The sequence below is a fragment of the Podarcis melisellensis genome (genome assembly GCF_964234715.1).
Source record: "Podarcis melisellensis genome assembly, chromosome: 2".
In the NCBI taxonomy this organism is placed as follows: Eukaryota; Metazoa; Chordata; class Lepidosauria; order Squamata; family Lacertidae; genus Podarcis; species Podarcis melisellensis.
The window spans coordinates 103,541,480-103,559,092 of NC_138529.1; the positions used below are offsets into that span (position 1 = coordinate 103,541,480).

The 17,613-nt window shown below is 45.6% G+C and overlaps 1 protein-coding gene across 1 annotated transcript in view; it reads right to left on the reverse strand.

Moving 5' to 3' along the window:
• LOC309365180 (uncharacterized protein) overlaps positions 1–1,925 on the reverse strand; it is a 45,438-nt gene extending 43,513 nt beyond the window's left edge. Inside the window, exon 1 of the mRNA XM_081903389.1 lies at positions 1,864–1,925. The gene's annotated coding sequence lies outside the window, so the exon portion shown is untranslated. The remainder of the gene's footprint in view (positions 1–1,863) is intronic.
• Between the last annotated feature and the right edge of the window lie 15,688 nt (positions 1,926–17,613).

The window sequence follows — 17,613 nt, forward strand, 5'->3', positions numbered from 1 at the left end:
AATGGAAATTGCTTCATATGGTTGCTTCAAAAATAACGTGTGGGGCATGAAGCCCTTTATACAAAAGGGGTACAGAAATCAATAATCTCATTCCCAAAGTAATCGCATTCAGACTCATAGGCTGAGAAACCAATTAAAACACAGAACCCAACCCAAAATGAACCACGAAACATCACTCACTCTGGAGCACCCAATGCATTTTTCAAAGTTAAAATGCTGCAACTTATCATCCAAAGGAATGCTAGAAGCAAGCAAAGCCAGCAGCAACTGGAGTCTTAAGGCTACGATCCTAATCACACTTCTAAGGAGCATTATTAGTAAGCAGAGGAGGATTTACTTTAAAGTGAACCTGCACAGGATTGCAATGTTAAGAAAAATGAGCAGGGGTCAATGGCCACAAACCAGAAATGGAAACTTGCAACATGCAAAGGTTTCAGATCCTCATATAAATGGACTAGAAACCATGCATCAGAAATCTTAAGAAAATTGGCTGGCCTTAAAAGAAGGAACAGCCCAGAATTTACATTAAGATGACAAGTTGGGGACAGGTGACCAGGCAGAGAAAAGTGTGTTTGGTTGGGCCATTCCTGGCTTTAATGAGTAACCATTACTCATTAATGGCCTTTTAACTTATTATAGTAACTGGTAATAAATGTAATGCTTACTTCTGGTATTTTTCCAGCTTTTGTTTTAGAACACAAGCTTGGGACTACAACTACACCGAGTTGTTAATTTTGTCAGCCACTTCAAGAACTTTGAAGGCTAAAAGTTGTTTTTCGATATACAAAATAAGTATCCACAAAGAAGCCTATCCTCTTAGCTCCCTTCGACTTTGCCAGATATGCTCCTTAGCTGGGAAGAAAACACGTAAATAACCCTAAACAAATGTTTCCAATCATCTTGAGACAGAGATCTTAATTAAGCATCTCACAATAGTGACTGAGAGCTGCAAAAAAGTTTGTAACTGTTGGTTTGTGAGTGCACACTGAGCGTCCTTTTTTCTGTAGCTGCTACAAGACTAGTTTTCCCTCATTTAAAAAGCCACAAACGCCACCTGCAGAAGAGCGCAACAAAGTCTCCAGGAACTGGGACAGAAACCTGCGCTCTTAACTGATCCCAAACGAGCATCACCTGTTGAGGTGCTTATCATGAATGTGCATATTTGGTGCAAATTGTGCGGGGAAACGACTGATATACCAGCGTGACCGAGGCCACTCCAAGGGAAGCCAGCAAAGGGTAGCAGCCATTTAAAGAGCTGGCTCCCTCCGCTTCTGCAGCAAATATTCCCCACCCCCACCCCACCTTTGCAACAAACGGAACCTCGGGCAACAACGCAGGTTTGAAACGCGGCGCGGGGAGTAAAGTAAAGCTGGATTTACAGCCACTCCTAAGGCGAGGACGGGTCCCCTAAGCCCGGCCCTACTCGGTGGCAGCAGAGATTGGGAGGGGCTCGGCGGGATCCATCCCTGCAGCTGTTGCAGGGGCAGGATCGGGGCCGACAGGCACTGGAGCCACAACATCGGGGGTCTCCCAGGGGGATCTTTGGGGGGGAGAGAGAAGCAGCCCCGGAATAAAAGGCGGGCGGGGCTCGGTGGGGTGGGATAAGGCCCTGGGGGGTGCAAGGGAGAGGCTGCTGCAGCGAAGGATACCAGCAAAGCCAGTGGCGGAGGGCCGGTCCTGCGACTCCCCCTCGGGGGAAGGAGGGATCAAAGGGCGGGGCATCCCATGGCTGGACGGAGACGGGCGACGCGGGGGGGGACGGGGGAGAGAGCGGGCTGGGAGCCGGGCAGGGAGCCACCCGAGCCCCGAGTTCGAATCCCGACTGCAGCGCCGCTGCCCGGCGGCGCCGGCCCCGCAACCTACCGGCCGCCGCGGGACCCAGCAAAAACCGCTGCGCCGTTCCAGCCCCTGCAACATGGCCGCCCGCGGAGCGCCGGAAATACGAGGCCACTTCCGCTTCCGGCCCCCGCCGAGGACGGCCCCGCCCACCCTCCAGATTTATCACCTGGGCAACGCCCCCCCTCCTCCGCTGGCGGCCACGCCCACGGTCGAGTCTTTTTTCCCGGCCACGCCCACGCGGCGCGTCCGTGGCTCCGCCCACTCCCGAGGCCACGCCCACCCAAAGACCCCCGCCTCCCCTGCTGAAGCCGCGTCCACAGATAATCACTCCTTCCCCCTCTGTCCATCTGTTACTGGCTAACCATTTGGCTTCCATCTCATTGAGGCACCACAGTGGCCTCTTCCTTCCAGTTAATTTCAAAATGTCCATAGTCTTCTCCACCTTCCCCCTCCTATGTCCAAGCACTTTTGGAGCCCCTTTCTCCGAATCCACAATATTCCTGGCATGCTTCTTCCATGAACTCCAGTAAATTATTTCTCTCATCAGCACTCCGTCTGCTTTCTTTGCCCTTCTCTCAGATTCCCCATGTCCTCCAACTAATAATAAAAATAATAATTTATAATTTTTACCTCACACATCTGGCCAACCAAGGCCAACAGGTCTTCCCACAATAACACTCTCCCCTGAATTCCTCTAAAGATTCGTTTCCTGAAAGCTCGAGTTTTGTGGTGATCGCTTTGAAATGTAAGGCAGACCCCAGATTTTGACTTCTCAATCAGTCCACCACCTTTCATGTTCAAACAAGATGTCCCATTTAGTGTGCTATTGCAGCACTTCGGTAACCAAAAATCAAAGCCCCTGAACCGAGTTAAAACTTTTAACAGACAGTGTTTCCTGATGGGGATCTTATATCACAAAGCAGGTCGTTCAGATCTGATCTTTCCATGTAAGTGCTTGGCCAATCAGTTTCCACGCATTTTTGTTTTTTTTCAGATGGCCATTTATTGCTTTTTAGTCACGCGCCAACCATACCAATGGGCAAAGCTTGACGGAGTGTATACAAGTTGTGTTTTTCAGTTTCGCCAATCACTCCTTCCCTGTCTCGGCTATCATTTTCCATTCTGGGCATATGTACAGGTATTTCTGTATCTCTGTGTACACAAACCTTTGTTTTTCTAAAAAAATAAATAAAATTGCAGCAAACGTTACCAGCCTTATCTAGGCAGTTGCTCTTTCACAAGAGGCAAAAAGCTTGTGCTTTTTTGTGGGGGACACAATAGCTATTCCAATATGTGTGGTTTTTGGTTGTTGTTTTTTTATGTGATACTGAAGTCTTGTGCAAGAGTGCAAACGTGATAAAGTGTATTTAGAACACACATTTTTATTTATTTTAAAAAATTAATTTTAGACACTGCTGCAATTGTGGTTGCCCAGGTAGTCCTCCAGTTTTACTGTGCAGATATCTTAAATAATATCTCCTGTGAACTGGGCATGTGTCAATCAGTAGAAGTCGGTTTCTTTCCTTTGGTGCTGGAAGCCAGTGAAAACAAAGGTTATTCTCAGGTGATGAGCAAACAGAAGTTGGGTGTGGAGAGATAATTTGAAACGTTGCCTCACATTACAAACCGCCCACTCCCCAAAAATGTACTATTTTTACTTATTGGATTTTTTGCAGCAAGGAGAATTTTTATTAATTTCTTTATTTTTAAAGCACAGGTTGGTATTTTGATGACACATAACATCGCAAAAGGTTTGTGGACATGAGCAACACGAATTTCGCAATGAACTTCCCTCTGGAAGCATTCAAACTGTACAGATAACTTGAAGGGGGGAAAACACTACCCAAGTCACAAGATCACACTTATGATGAATGGTGTGTTGTTCCTATAATAAAAGATAACAAAACGATAGTTTACAGAATTGGAAAAGTTACAAATTACTGGTAATAGGAAAACTGATTTATGATCACTCAGATGAGGAAATGGATTTAATTATAACCCAGGATGGGAGGACCTGTACTTTGAACATAACAAGCATGAATAATGATCTGTTAAGAATAAACATATAGGGAGCAGGATGTGTTCTTATAGAGGACAAGGCAGACTGTAATTTCAGAATGTTCATTAAAGCTTCGGCTGACTAGAATGACTCAGGAATAACTTTATTAATTTCACTGGACAGACGGGACCCAGGGAATCAATTCATTGAGCGACTTCCCAACCAATCTCCATTCTTCCCCTTATAATTATTGGCCAATATGTCAAATCCTCTTAGAAATCTTCTGCCCAAGGTATATTATAAGATTACAAGCTTTGTGTTATTATTGAACCCATGGTTGAGTCCATATGCGGTTGTAGGTTGAACTGAACGACCTTAATGTGCATGGGTGTCACTGAGTGGACACGTATAGTAAAAGGTAAAGGACCTCTGTCCAGTAGAAGGTGATTATGGGATGCGGCGCTCATCTCCGCTTTCAAGCCAAGGGAGCTGGCATTTGTCCACAGACAGCTTTCCGGGTCATGTGGCCAGCATGACTAAATGGCTTCTGGCACAACTGGACACTGTGACGGAAACCAGAGCACACGGAAACTCTGTTTACCTTTCCATCACAGCGGTACCTATTTATGTACTTGCACTGGCATGCTTTCAAACTGCTGGGTTGGCAGGAGCTGGGACGAAGCAACAGCGCTCGGACTGTCACAAGGATTCGAACCACCGACCTTCTGATCAGCAAGCACAAGTGGTTTAGAGCACCGCGCCACCTGCATCCCTGGACACATATGAACAATAAGGCACTGTGCAGCCTGCCAATGTACACACTGAAATGGCTCATACATTTGGGGGGGGGTTGATAACGTTGTTGAGCTATTCAGATGTTCTTTAATCAAAATAATACCATTAATCCAAGGAACAAACACACTCACGTGGCGTAAATCAGAGAAGAGGCTGCAGTAATTTGAAGTGCTGCAGGGAGCTTGTCTTGGGGCAGGTGGTCCGCCTTGGGATTGAGAAAAGAGGCATTAACTGTGTCCTTGTTTCCAGCTGTGAAATGTTGCAGGGTGTGTGACACTGAAACCTCCACCTAAATTAATTTTGAGCTGCCAGGGAATGCTAAGTTCTTCTTAGAACATGACTCATCTCTCCCTGTCTTCTCCAGTTAGGCCGACTGCTAATAGGAAAGCCAGGATAATTGTGAAGCATGAATATTTCAAGACCCTCAAAATGGCAGTCTGCTTGCCTGAGGCAACTCCTAACTGCCAAGATCTTTCCAGCGTGTCAACTGGCAATGTTTGCTCCTCCCTCCCACCAGAAAAACAGCAGCAGGAACAAAACTGTGGGATATGAACAGCTAAGGTCAAATGTGGAAAGACGAGCCTGTTGAACTTCCCACATTTATTTATTCATCGTACGTTTATGGCTCCCTGCAGCCATATTCCCATGGGTGGCAGTTTACAAAAGGGGTGGTTTGTCTCCCTATCCAGACTCAAGTTTTTCTCCTTTCCTTTCGCCTCAGTAGGATAAAAAGAGAGCCCTGCCAAAGATCAATCTAGTCCAGCAACCCGTTTCAAAAAGAGGTCAGTCAGATGAATATCAAAAGCCCATAGAAGAGTCTGAGGGCAACAGCTATCCCCTGAGGCAACCAACATGATGTCCTCCAGATTTTGATGGGCTCCCATCATCCCTGACCATAGTGGGGGCTGACGGGAACTGGACATCAGGTGGTGTTATAGAAAAGAGGACAAGAACAAGCATAGACTTAGTTGGCTCTGTCTGTCACTGGCTCTGGCTCCCCTCATGGTTGGCCTCCATGTCTTCTTCTCCACCAGTCCCAATGGGCACCAGGCAATCCTGGGGCATTAGCATATATCATCCTCTTTCTCTTTTATATTTACACCTTTAGCTCTTGACTCGAGAGAACTTTTAACCCCACCATCTGAGTCACCTTTGTTTTGTCTTGGGGAAGTTCAGATTATTTCGTTTTAGATTACAGGAGACTTTTGATGATGACAAAGCTTTGGGAGCTGTGGGTTAAAGGCATCTTCTAAAACGAAACTGGCGGAAAGCGCTACTTAGTCAATACAGATTTTACATCCCACTCAGTGTGATTCAGCACGAGGGAATTCACAGCTTGTCTTATTTTATTATTTTTAAACTGCCCTAGGTGGAATTTTCAGGCAAGGAAGCCTGTCAAATAATTACTACTTGGCGAGTTGGCCACACAACATTCGAGGAGACAAATTGAAGCATGTGGCGGGGGAACACACATTCGGTTAATGTTCTGGTCCTACATGCATTCTGGGTGAAGGAAGGTTGAGGAATGTGAGAAGGAGTAAAACAAAGTGTGCCTCGAACTCAGTTGTAAATTCCAGCGTTGGGCTGTTGTAAATTCCAGCGTTGGGTTCGGCTGCAGGGGAGCCAGGTCAACAAGATAAGGAAGTAGAAAGAGTCTCTAAATAAGGTTAGGTTTAGAGAGTGTAGAATGGATGATGTATTAGTACCATGTCTTTGATGATTAGATAGATTGTAAGCCAAGCTTCGAATGAAGGGCGGCAGCAATAGGGATAAATACACTTGCCCGTCCATTGTTCGGGGCTCTTCGTACCACCCTGGGACGGGGAGCCCGCCTTTGCAAACGCGTTATAATAAAAGGGAAGTAATAGACCTTATCTCGGTGTCTCCTTGTCTCATTGTAAGTCCACGTAAGTAACTTCTCACAATTTTTGGCGCCCAACGTGGGGCTCTCGACGACCTGCTCGGCGGGGGCTGGGGAACGGATCAGCCGGCACTCCGACTTTCGGAGAGATCTGTTGCTCAGGGCCCGCGGTGACAGGCTCCGGGAGCTGAAATGACGGAGAACCGATTTAAGATATTCTGAAAGACTGGTGGTCTGGGACCGCCGCAGTCGGGGACTGCCTCGCCCTGCAGGGACGCCTGCCAGTTTACCAGCCACCGAGAAGGAGGCACTAGACTGAAGGGGGTGAGTATCTTGGTAATATATCCCTGGGAAGGGGAATATTGGGTGTTGTTGGTGTGTGGTCTCTGTATGAAAGAGAGGTTCCAAACGGACGCGTGAGTGTGGACCGGGGGGCCTGGGACCCCGGCGGGAGGATTAGCTTGCGGTTCCGTTCTCCCGCGAGGGAAACGGCCAGGCGATTCCACGTGATTGTGTGAGTGAACGAAAAAGAGACATAATAGAGTATGGGAAAGAGTCAGAGTACATGTAGAAGGGGCCCCAGTAATGGGACCAAGGACCCCATAGATCCAAATAGTCCTTTGGGACAGGTTTTGTTGGCTTGGGATGATAAGGCAATTAGACCCAGATAGAGTAAAAGGGATCATGGAACTACGACCACCTAAAGATAAAACTGATGTAAGAAGAATGTTAGGATTATTGGGATATTGCAGATTGTGGATAGATCAGTATTCAAAGTTGACTCAGTTTTTGAATAGGAAACTGACAGGAAAACAAGAGGAGGTGCAATGGGACGAGGAAGATAAGGCCAGGTGGGAAGAAATTAAGAAAACTTTAATAACTAGTCCGGCTCTGGCCCTGCCAAATCTACAGCAGCCGTTCCACTTGTATGTGACAGTGGCTGCTCAGACGGCAGTAGGAGTCCTGGCTCAGAAAAGAGGGGGGCGATATCAGCCAGTAGCTTATCTAAGCGCAACCTTAGAACCAGTGGTTAGAGGATGGCCGGCGTGCATTCAAGCGGTGGCTGCAGCGGCCGAATTAGTATTGGAAAGCAGGAAATTGACCTTTGGGGGAGCACTGATAGTGCACAGCCCTCATCAGATAGGCGCAGTACTGACAGGTGCTGCACCCACCTGGATGACGGACAGGCGCCTAGTGCAATATGAAGGGATACTCAGAACTGGAAATGATATAACCATAGGGACAGATAGAAATTTGAATCCAGCGGAATTCCTAAGAGGGGAGCGGCAAGAATGGGAACTCGAGGAGCATGATTGCCTTAAGGATATAGAATTAATGGCCAAAGTTAGGGAAGATCTAAGCGAGGTACCTCTAACGGAAGGGGAAAGATGGTTCGTAGATGGATCTAGTCATGTGAGGGAAGGAAAAAGAAGGTCGGGATACGCAGTGGTCAAGGAAGACGGGGAGACGATAGAGAGTGGGGCCCTCCCTAGCACGTGGTCAGCCCAGAAATGTGAAGTAATGGCGCTAACCCGAGCCCTGGAATTGGCAACCGGGTTAGATGTGACAATCTGGACTGACTCAAGATATGCATGGGGAGCGGTGCATACTTTCGGTCGGACCTGGAGAGAAAGGGGCTTCATAAAGGCGGAGGGGGAACCAAGGAAGGAAATATTTAAACAATGTGTCCTGCAAGTACCTGTGATTGACCCGCAGGATGTAAAAGATTTAGTGTTCACTCAAAAGGAGAAAGAATACATGGAAAAGGAGGGATGGGAAAGAAAAGGAGAAAGTTGGGAGACTCCGGAAAAGCAAATGGTCCTTCCAAAATCAACTATGTTAAATATATTGGAGAAAATACATGAAGGAAGTCATTTAGGCATGGAGGGAATGGTGAATTTGGTGAAGTCAGTGTATTGGAGTAGAGACATGTGGCCGATGGCGCATGCCATCGCATGGAAGTGTCTGATATGTCAAAAGGTTAACAAAGCCCGGGCAAGGAAAACTGAAAGGGGTGGGCGGCCTCTAGCGGTATGGCCCTTCCAGAGAGTACAGGTAGATTTTACCGAACTGCCAGAAAGAGGGGGGCAGAAGTCGGTATGGAATAATAGAAGTCATAGACTCTGATAGGGGAACTCATTTCACCCAAAAAGCAATGCAGGAGGTAATGAGAGCTGTGGGGATCATGTGGAGTTTCCACACGTCCTGGCACCCTGAGAGCAGCGGAAAGGTGGAACGGGCGAATGGGGAAATAAAAAACATTTGACTAAGTTATATCTTGAAAATGGGCTGCCTTGGACGAAAAATCTCCCTTTGGCACTATTAAGGATGAGGGTGGCTCCCCGGAAAGACACCGATCTGTCCCCTTTTGAGATGATGATGGGTCACCCATATTTGGTAGTATTAGGAAACCCTCAAATCGAGTTCAGGGATCAGTTTATCAGGAAATATTTGCAGTCACTGTCCCAGTCTCTGTTATCTTTCCACAGACAAGGCATACTAGCACAGCGGCCCCCGCTCCTGGAGCAACAGCACACCTTTCAGCCCGGAGACCTGGTCCTGATAAAGGCTTGGCGGACGGAGAAACTCAGCCCGAGTTGGGAAGGCCCATACCAGGTCCTGCTCACAACCGAATCAGCAGTACGGACCAGAGAGCATGGATGGACCCATTACCACCGGGTGAAAAGAGCTCCACCTGAAAATTGGACAGCAGTGACTAGTCCAAATAATCCGCTGAAAGTTACGCTTACCAAATCAGGAACCGGGATCCAGAAGGGCGCACCTAGACTGTGATGTGTTTGTTTTGTACCTGTGTGTGTTTTTTTTTCGAGTGCTGTTGCTGTCAACATTGCGAAGGGTGTGTGCAGTGTGTGCATTGTACTGAAAGGTGCAGCATCATCTTTATAGAGGACGTTATACTCCAATATTGTGAAGTGAAATTAGGAGGGGAGGTAACGTGCCGATTAGCAGAAACCCCAACGGTGAGGCAAGCTTTAATCTATTTGAACCCCACACATGAAAGGTAACTGGCAAGTATTAGGAATAGTATTAATAGGATGGGCCACTTCATGGGCAACCCAATCGGAACCCCAGTGCACCGAATGCATCCAGACAACCCGAACAGGCAATAAAATCACACAGACCCTAATGTATTATAATATAGCCCCAGAATGTGTTCAACAGTTAGATCCTTGTGTTCACAACCAAACTCAATATTATAGATGTAGGGTAAAAGGAAACAAGACGGAATGCTATGAACCCCTGGCGGTGGGACCCATAACTTCCAGTATATATGTTTACGGATATAAGGGCGGAACCGCTAATCAAGCTGGTGAGGGGAGAAGTATGTTTTCCTTGGCCCAAAACCGACAGGGTTATGTAGCACATAATACAACAAGGGGAGAGGGCAGGATTATGGTCTGTTTTGATGCTTGTATCGCAATAGATAAAGGACAGGGCCCAAATGGAGGGGCAGGGGTCTGGTGTGGAAATCGTGGATGGGAACAATCATATTTATAGGAAAGAAAGTACCTTTTCCAGAGAATAAAAGGAAGCAACGTGGGGGCTGGGGCCGGGGTATATAATTATTGGTACACAGAGGGAGTTAATAAGCAGCCCACCTATAGAGGCCCTGAGGGAATAAATCTCACTAGGGGAGCTGCCTCCACCGACTGCTCCACAGGAAAATGCAACCCAGTATGTCTATGGGCGAGCGAGAGACCTTCTACTTCGCCTAAACTTGTGCACATAGGTATAGGCATTGATGGGACTGGAAAAGATCCTTATGGATATCTCATCATACAAATACACACAACTAAGGTAACGAGACAACCCATATCAGTATTCGAAGATTTTGAGGAAGAAGTACAGCATTTAAATACCCTTCCCCTACCCCCTAAAGCCCATAATATGTTCCTAAGTTTAGCTGAGACTATAGCCAAGGAATTAACGGTGAAAAATTGTTTTGTATGTGGAGGAACAAATATGGGGGATCAGTGGCCATGGGTGGCTCATGAAGTAAACTATACGGAGGTATATAAAACACAAAACAATTACACTTATAAGCATTTGGGTAACGAGGTATGGCAAATCTCTAATCACCTAGTTGGGACAGAATGCTTCACCAGGAACACCAGCCGAATAAATGGAACGCATGTGGGGACACTCCCTTGTATAGGACAATGGGAGGACAAACAGTGGTGGAGTCAAGGGAATAATAATAAAACTTGGCCCTCTCCCCTCGGAAATATTACCAATATGAGCTTTCTCCTAGATCCGGAGAACAGAATGCTAGAATGGACAACCCCCGATGGGTTTTACTGGGCTTGTGAGAGCTATGCTTACAATAGGTTACCTTTAAATTGGGTCGGCTCATGTGTATTGGCAACCTTAAGGATATGTTTGGTTCATGGTTCCCTAAATTACCTGGTCTGCAGGCCATAGTGGCCCTAATTGGGTTAATTGCGGCAGGATGCGTTTTAATTCCATGCATTTTGCCAATCTTCGTTAGAACTATCAATAATTCTTTGTCCCTCCTAGCAGAACGGAAGGTATCCACATATTTTATGAAGATGCAATATGCCTCAGTACCCACATCCGATGAGGAAGCAGAAATAGCAGCCCAAGAATTATTATGTGAGTTCGAGACAAGATACAAAAAGAGGGGGGATTGTGAGAAGGAGTAAAACAAAGTGTGCCTCGAACTCAGTTGTAAATTCCAGCGTTGGGCTGTTGTAAATTCCAGCGTTGGGTTCGGCTGCAGGGGAGCCAGGTCAACAAGATAAGGAAGTAGAAAGAGTCTCTAAATAAGGTTAGGTTTAGAGAGTGTAGAATGGATGATGTATTAGTACCATGTCTTTGATGATTAGATAGATTGTAAGCCAAGCTTCGAATGAAGGGCGGCAGCAATAGGGATAAATACACTTGCCCGTCCATTGTTCGGGGCTCTTCGTACCACCCTGGGACGGGGAGCCCGCCTTTGCAAACGCGTTATAATAAAAGGGAAGTAATAGACCTTATCTCGGTGTCTCCTTGTCTCATTGTAAGTCCACGTAAGTAACTTCTCACAAGGAATGAGGGATGATCATTGTTTAGCACATCATTGTACTCTGATTGTTACCTACTTTTGAAAATCGATGAAATATTATTTTAAAAAGGATGTGGCTCCTGAAAGCCTCCCTAAATTATTAAAAACTACTCAGCTCTCCCAAGGGCCAGGCCTACAATTCTTGAGGTTTGTTCGTACACAGATTGTGGTTAGGGAACTTGCTACCAGCCTGACAGGCTTTCCTGGCAATAGCATCTAGTGCAGTGAGTGTTAAGCTTCAATCCACCACAATGCTCTGGTGTGCCCTGGAGTCAGGGGCATTCTGGGAAATTGAGCAGCAACCAGACTTGCCACCCAGCCCCTGATGGGGTATTAGAACAGCAGTGGGCCCTGCTGGTGGTGGGTCCCTGGCAGCTGCACAAAGATCTGATGTGTTGATACCAGCCTTGTTTTCTGGAATGTTCCACAGGGCTACTGGATGGAATCAGAGCAGGGAGAAGATCTTGATGGTCTAGGAAGGCTACATGTGCTCAGTTATCTCAGAAGCTCCTCACACTTTGCACAGTAGCTATCCAGTGCCTAATTTCTAGAAAAATGAAATATGGATTTTATGTCTGACTGCAAGCAGTGCCTCTCTGATTTGGATGCCTTCTGCCCCCTAATCTCTGCTGTGTGGCAACTCTCTAATTTAGTCAGTGGCTAGAAAAGTGCACTTCACATCTGCTCAGGATCACTTCCAACTCTTCCGAGGTCATGATGTGATAGGGTCCAGCTCTGGCATGGAAAACAGATTGTGAGGCTGAGTATCAGAACAAATTAAGCCCTTAATGCTCTCCCCCAACTTCAGCTGCAGAGAAATTGGAACCTATTTATTTCAAGTATGGCAAAAACATGATCTGAAGAATCATACAGGAAGAGATAAAAATAGCTCAGTAGCTTTTCCATTTATGATTCCAGTTTGCCCGTCTAAATGGTTCTCACATACAGAGCATCCCTCATGCCACCCACAACCAGGAAATTATTCTGTCTGGCAGGTAGATGACACTTCATACCTACAATCTTGTCTCTTGCTCCCTGTGAACATGTCAAGATATCATGTATGTCAGCCTTTGCCAACCTCCTTCCCTTCGCCCTCCAGATTTTTTGAACTACAACTCCCATCAGCCATCATGGGAGTTGTAATCTAAAACATCTGGAGGGCGCCAAGTGGCTGTTCTGTGACTTTACATGTTCAAACCTGAGTAACTAGCCTCTGTCTAGATGAGGGTGTTAAGTATGACTGTTTAATGCACATTGAAATTGGATATATATATAATGCGTCTGTATAGTATACGTATTGTGAAGTATGGTTGGAAATTTCCATTAATTTAGAGAAGAGCCTCCCTGGTTAATCATTAGTGGGGATGTATCTCTGTGGCTTAGTCACAGGGTCATCAGCTCGCAGTCACATGAAAAGGATTGTATTTCAGGTCTATGCATATGCTAACTCATAGACATCAATGTTGGGTGCTGTGTCTCTTTGTTCTAAGCTGCTGAAGAGAATGGATGTGATTTTCTCTATCTCCAGCAAAACAGCCTGAGGCTGAAAGAGAATGCAACAGATAATAGATGGAGCTCTGATTTTAGCTCAGAAGGCAAGTTATTTGTAATCTACCGTAAGTTTATATGCCTCGTGCTGTGAGTTGTTTAAGGAATAAGGAACCAAGTGAATGTAATTTTATTTGTTCAAAATTGTTTAAAGTTAAGTTCTGTGAGTAAAGCTTTTTGAACCGTATTTTTGGACTGGATAATTTTTATTTCAATACAAGAGTCAGTTTTGTTCATCCAGCGGTTTCCACATGTATGAGATTATTAGAGGGTACCAGACTCACTTTTATCTAGCGGTGGGGGAGAAATTAGATTCAGTTAACACTTAAAGGTACAGTACCAGAACAGACATCACAGCCCTTTCACACAAAAATCTACTCTCTGTCTGTCAGTGGCTTTCCAGAGATACAGCCAGAGGTCCTTCCCATTTTTGACCCAATATATCAGGGATTGAATTTTGAGATAATCTGTGTGCAAAGCATGTTTCTGTGTGCAAAGCATGTATCGATATCTACTAAGGTAATACTATTTCAAGATCTAGTAAGGTCAGCCACTTAGGGGTGGGCAAAACTGTCAATTTTGGATTATCTGTTTCACATTTTTCCAGTTTTCAGCTCTCCACATTTCTGTATCTCTCTCTCTGTGTAGTCCTTAGGAAAACTCACCACCATTTTAGTGCAAATATTTCCTAATGCACACATTTACCTTATGCAATCTTGCTTAATAAACACATTTTTGCAAAGCAACTTTCCCTAATATAATACATTTTTTAATATTACTTTTTATGAAGATGTGCGTTTTTATGCACACTTTATCTGGTGTATGCATATTTGTTGTGCCCATTACTTGGCTGGAGAACTGCATTGTAAAATTCAGAGGAGCGTGGCTTACGAAAGAGAGGGATTGTTAAAGGTGAAGCAGGAGGGAAATGAAATGCGCAAAACGGACGCACAGTGATAATAATGTACTTAACAGTGATGATTCACAAGGCACAGGCATGAGCTAATAATCTCTCAGTTTAATCCCTCTGAACTTCCTTTTTTCACACACATACACATACACCCACACCCAACAACTATGTCTATATGAACTTATAGCCCAGAATATAAAAAATCATTCAGCTAATGAATTCCTAACTCTAGCCTACAGAATTTTGCCATAAGATATTTGTTAGTCTTTAGGCAGTTCACAAGCATGTAAAAATGCAAATAGATAAATAGGTACCACCCCGGCGGGAAGGTAAACGGCATTTCTGTCCGCTGCTCTGGTTCGCCAGAAGCGGCTTAGTCATCATGCTGGCCACATGACCCGGAAACTGTACGCCGGCTCCCTGGGTCTATAGAGCGAGATGAGCGTGCAACCCCAGAGTCGTCCACAACTGGACCTAAGGGTCAGGGGTCCCTTTACCTAAGCTGCCACAAGCATCTTTGTTGCTTTTGCTGCAAAAAAATAATTTCCCTGACTTCACTATTTACAATTCCTCCACTAATATGTATATATGTGAGCAATGTAGGACATCATGCATTTGATAATGTGAACTCTAGTCAACAAAAGCTTACATCATTATAAGCAATCTGGCCTTTACGGTGATGTAGCAGGAACCCCCCCACCCCAATCATTCTGTTTGTATAAACTTCACACACACACTCACACACTATATACGCCACATTTCTGTTATAAATTCATAGAAAATCAACCATACATCGGATTTGCGCTGTTCCATTTTTTATTTTACTCCATATGACAAGAACTAACAAAGGGGGGTGGCTTAGTCCTGGTCAGCCATAATCCCTTCACCGTCTCAGCACATCTGCAGGAGCCCTGCCCATGCCAACCCTGATGATCCCAGACAGAAGACAATCAAGATCACAAAGAACTTGCATATGGGAGTGGATTCAGCATGGACTGAAACAAAGGACAATGATCAGATCTTCCCTCTGGGGGCAGGAAACTGCAAACTCCCCTTTGTCTCCTGGAAGTGACTCATGGGGAGGGGGGAAGGGAGGAACCAGCCAGGTGACAAGACACTCATGTTACCACCAACTCCTCCCTCAACCCCTCCTTTCTGTAATGTATGCATGATGTTTCTGGGGGTGGGCTTGATCTAGAGGAGGGGAATTTCAAAAGTTTTTATAAGACCTTGCACACTATTCTTCTGGGTCTTTCCTCTCTCCTGCAAGTGAGGGGAATACCCTGTTGCAACAGTTCAATAAAGGCCAAGCCTACAGGCTGCTGTTTTGCTCCAAGTTATCCTGGTTGGTGTCTTTGTTTTGTCCAAGGGAGCCCTCGGATTTTTCCTGTAACAGTGACATGAGACCTTTTTGTTCTGTTTGCCCTTTTTGTTTGCATGGGATAATTTCCAGCTTTGAAGTCGCATCAGTTGTACAGCCTAAGCAACATGTTAGATGCAACAATGCAGTGGAATTTAACCTAGGGCTTGCCGATCAGAAGGTCGGCAGTTCGAATCCCCGCGACAGGGTGAGCTCCCGTTGCTTGGCCCCTGTTCCTGCTAACCTAGCAGTTTGAAAGCACAAAGTGCAAGTAGATAAATAGGTACCGCTCTGGTGGGAAGGTAAACGGTGTTTCTGTGTGCTGCTCTGGTTTGCCAGAAGCGGCTTAGTCATGCTGGCCACATGACCCAGAAGCTGTGCACCAGCTCCCTTGGTCAATAAAGCGAGATGAGCACCACAACCCCAGAGTCGTCCGCGACTGGACCTAATGGTCAGGGGTCCCTTTACCTTTTTTACTTACTTACTTTACTGTAGAATTGCCACTCCTTACCCTGTATAAAGTGAGTGAACGTTGACAGGTGGGCAGGAGCTGGGCCCGAGCAACGGGAGCTCACCCCGTCGTGGGGATTTGAACCGCCAACCTTCTGATCGGCAAGTCCTAGGCTCTGTGGTTTAACCCACAGCGCCACCCACATCCCACAAGTCAGTAAGTACCTATAGTTTATTTTGAATTATGGTTTTAAGTTACAACGGTACCTTGGTTTACAACCACAATCCGTTCCGGAGGTCCGGTTGTAAACCAAAACAGGTTGTAACCCAAGGCACATTTTCACCAATGGGGCCTCCCCCCTCCTCAAAAAAAATGAGTTGAAATCCAAAAAAAGGGACACACACTTCCATGTTTGCCATGGTTGTAATTCATAATGGTTGCAAACCAAGGTACCACTGATATGCAAAAATTAGACCACTGAAGTGAGAAAGTGTTTGGGTTCACCAGAGTTCTTTTGCTGCTGCACATTAAGTGTCTGCTGTTTGTACTCTCAGGCTGCAGTCCTAAACATGGTGGGAATTACCTTTGAGCAAACATGCACAGGATTACACTATTAAAGATAAAATGGCAAAGGCTGCAGTAAGTGAACATGCACATCATTCAGCTTATCTCATCTCACAGAGTTGTTGTGAGGGTAAAACAGAGGGGAGGACAATTTATTCCACCCCTGAGCTTTTTGAATGAAGGGCAAATGAAACTGACCTATGGAAAATGCAACTTGAAAAATGAGACATTGCGCATACCTTTGTAAACCAAGGAAACTTTCATTAAAATATTATAAAAATAAATAAATAAATAAATGAAACGAACAAATTGGGAAGCTAATTGGGTTAGACTTGCTAGGTGCAAAAAGATAATCAAATTGCACCGAAGATTGCTTGGAGTAAGAATGTATTGAATGTATAAATATTGTGCTCTCCGTTTTCAATTATCTAAAGGTTTGTCACGTGGACGATGGAGCAAGCTTGTTGTCTCCTGCTCTGGAAGGTAGGACCCAAACCAAGGGATTCAAATTACAAAAAAAGGAGATTCCAACTAAACATCAGGAAAAACTTTCTGGTGGTAAGAGGTGTTTGACAGTGGAACGGATATCCCTGAAAGATGTTGCACTCTTCTTTCTTGGAGGTTTTTAAGAAGAAGAGGAGTTTGGATTTGATATCCCGCCTTTCACTCCCCTTCAGGAGTCTCAAAGCGGCTAACATTCTCCTTTCCCTTCCTCCCCCACAACAAACACTCTGTGAGGTGAGTGGGGCTGAGAGACTTCAAAGAAGTATGACTGGCCCAAGGTCACCCAGCAGCTGCATGTGGAGGAGCAGAGACTCGAACCTGGTTCCCCAGATTACAAGACTACCGCTCTTAACCACTACACCACACTGGCAGAGGTTGGATGGCTATCTGTCATGGATACTTTAGCTGAGATTCCTGCAATGCAGGTGGTTGGACTGTGTGACCCTCAAGGTCTCTTCCAACTCTATGATTCCATAATTCCTTTTGAACATGTAAAAATTATCAATTACATGGATGTATCTCTAGCACTAGGGTGGCAATGTGGGTTAAACCACGGAGCCTAGGACTTGCCGATCAGAAGGTCAGCAGTTTGAATCCCTGCGACGGGGTGAGCTCCCGTTGCTCGGTCCCAGCTCCTGCCAACCTTGCAGTTCGAAAGCACGTTAAAGTGCAAGTAGATAAATAGGTACCACTCCT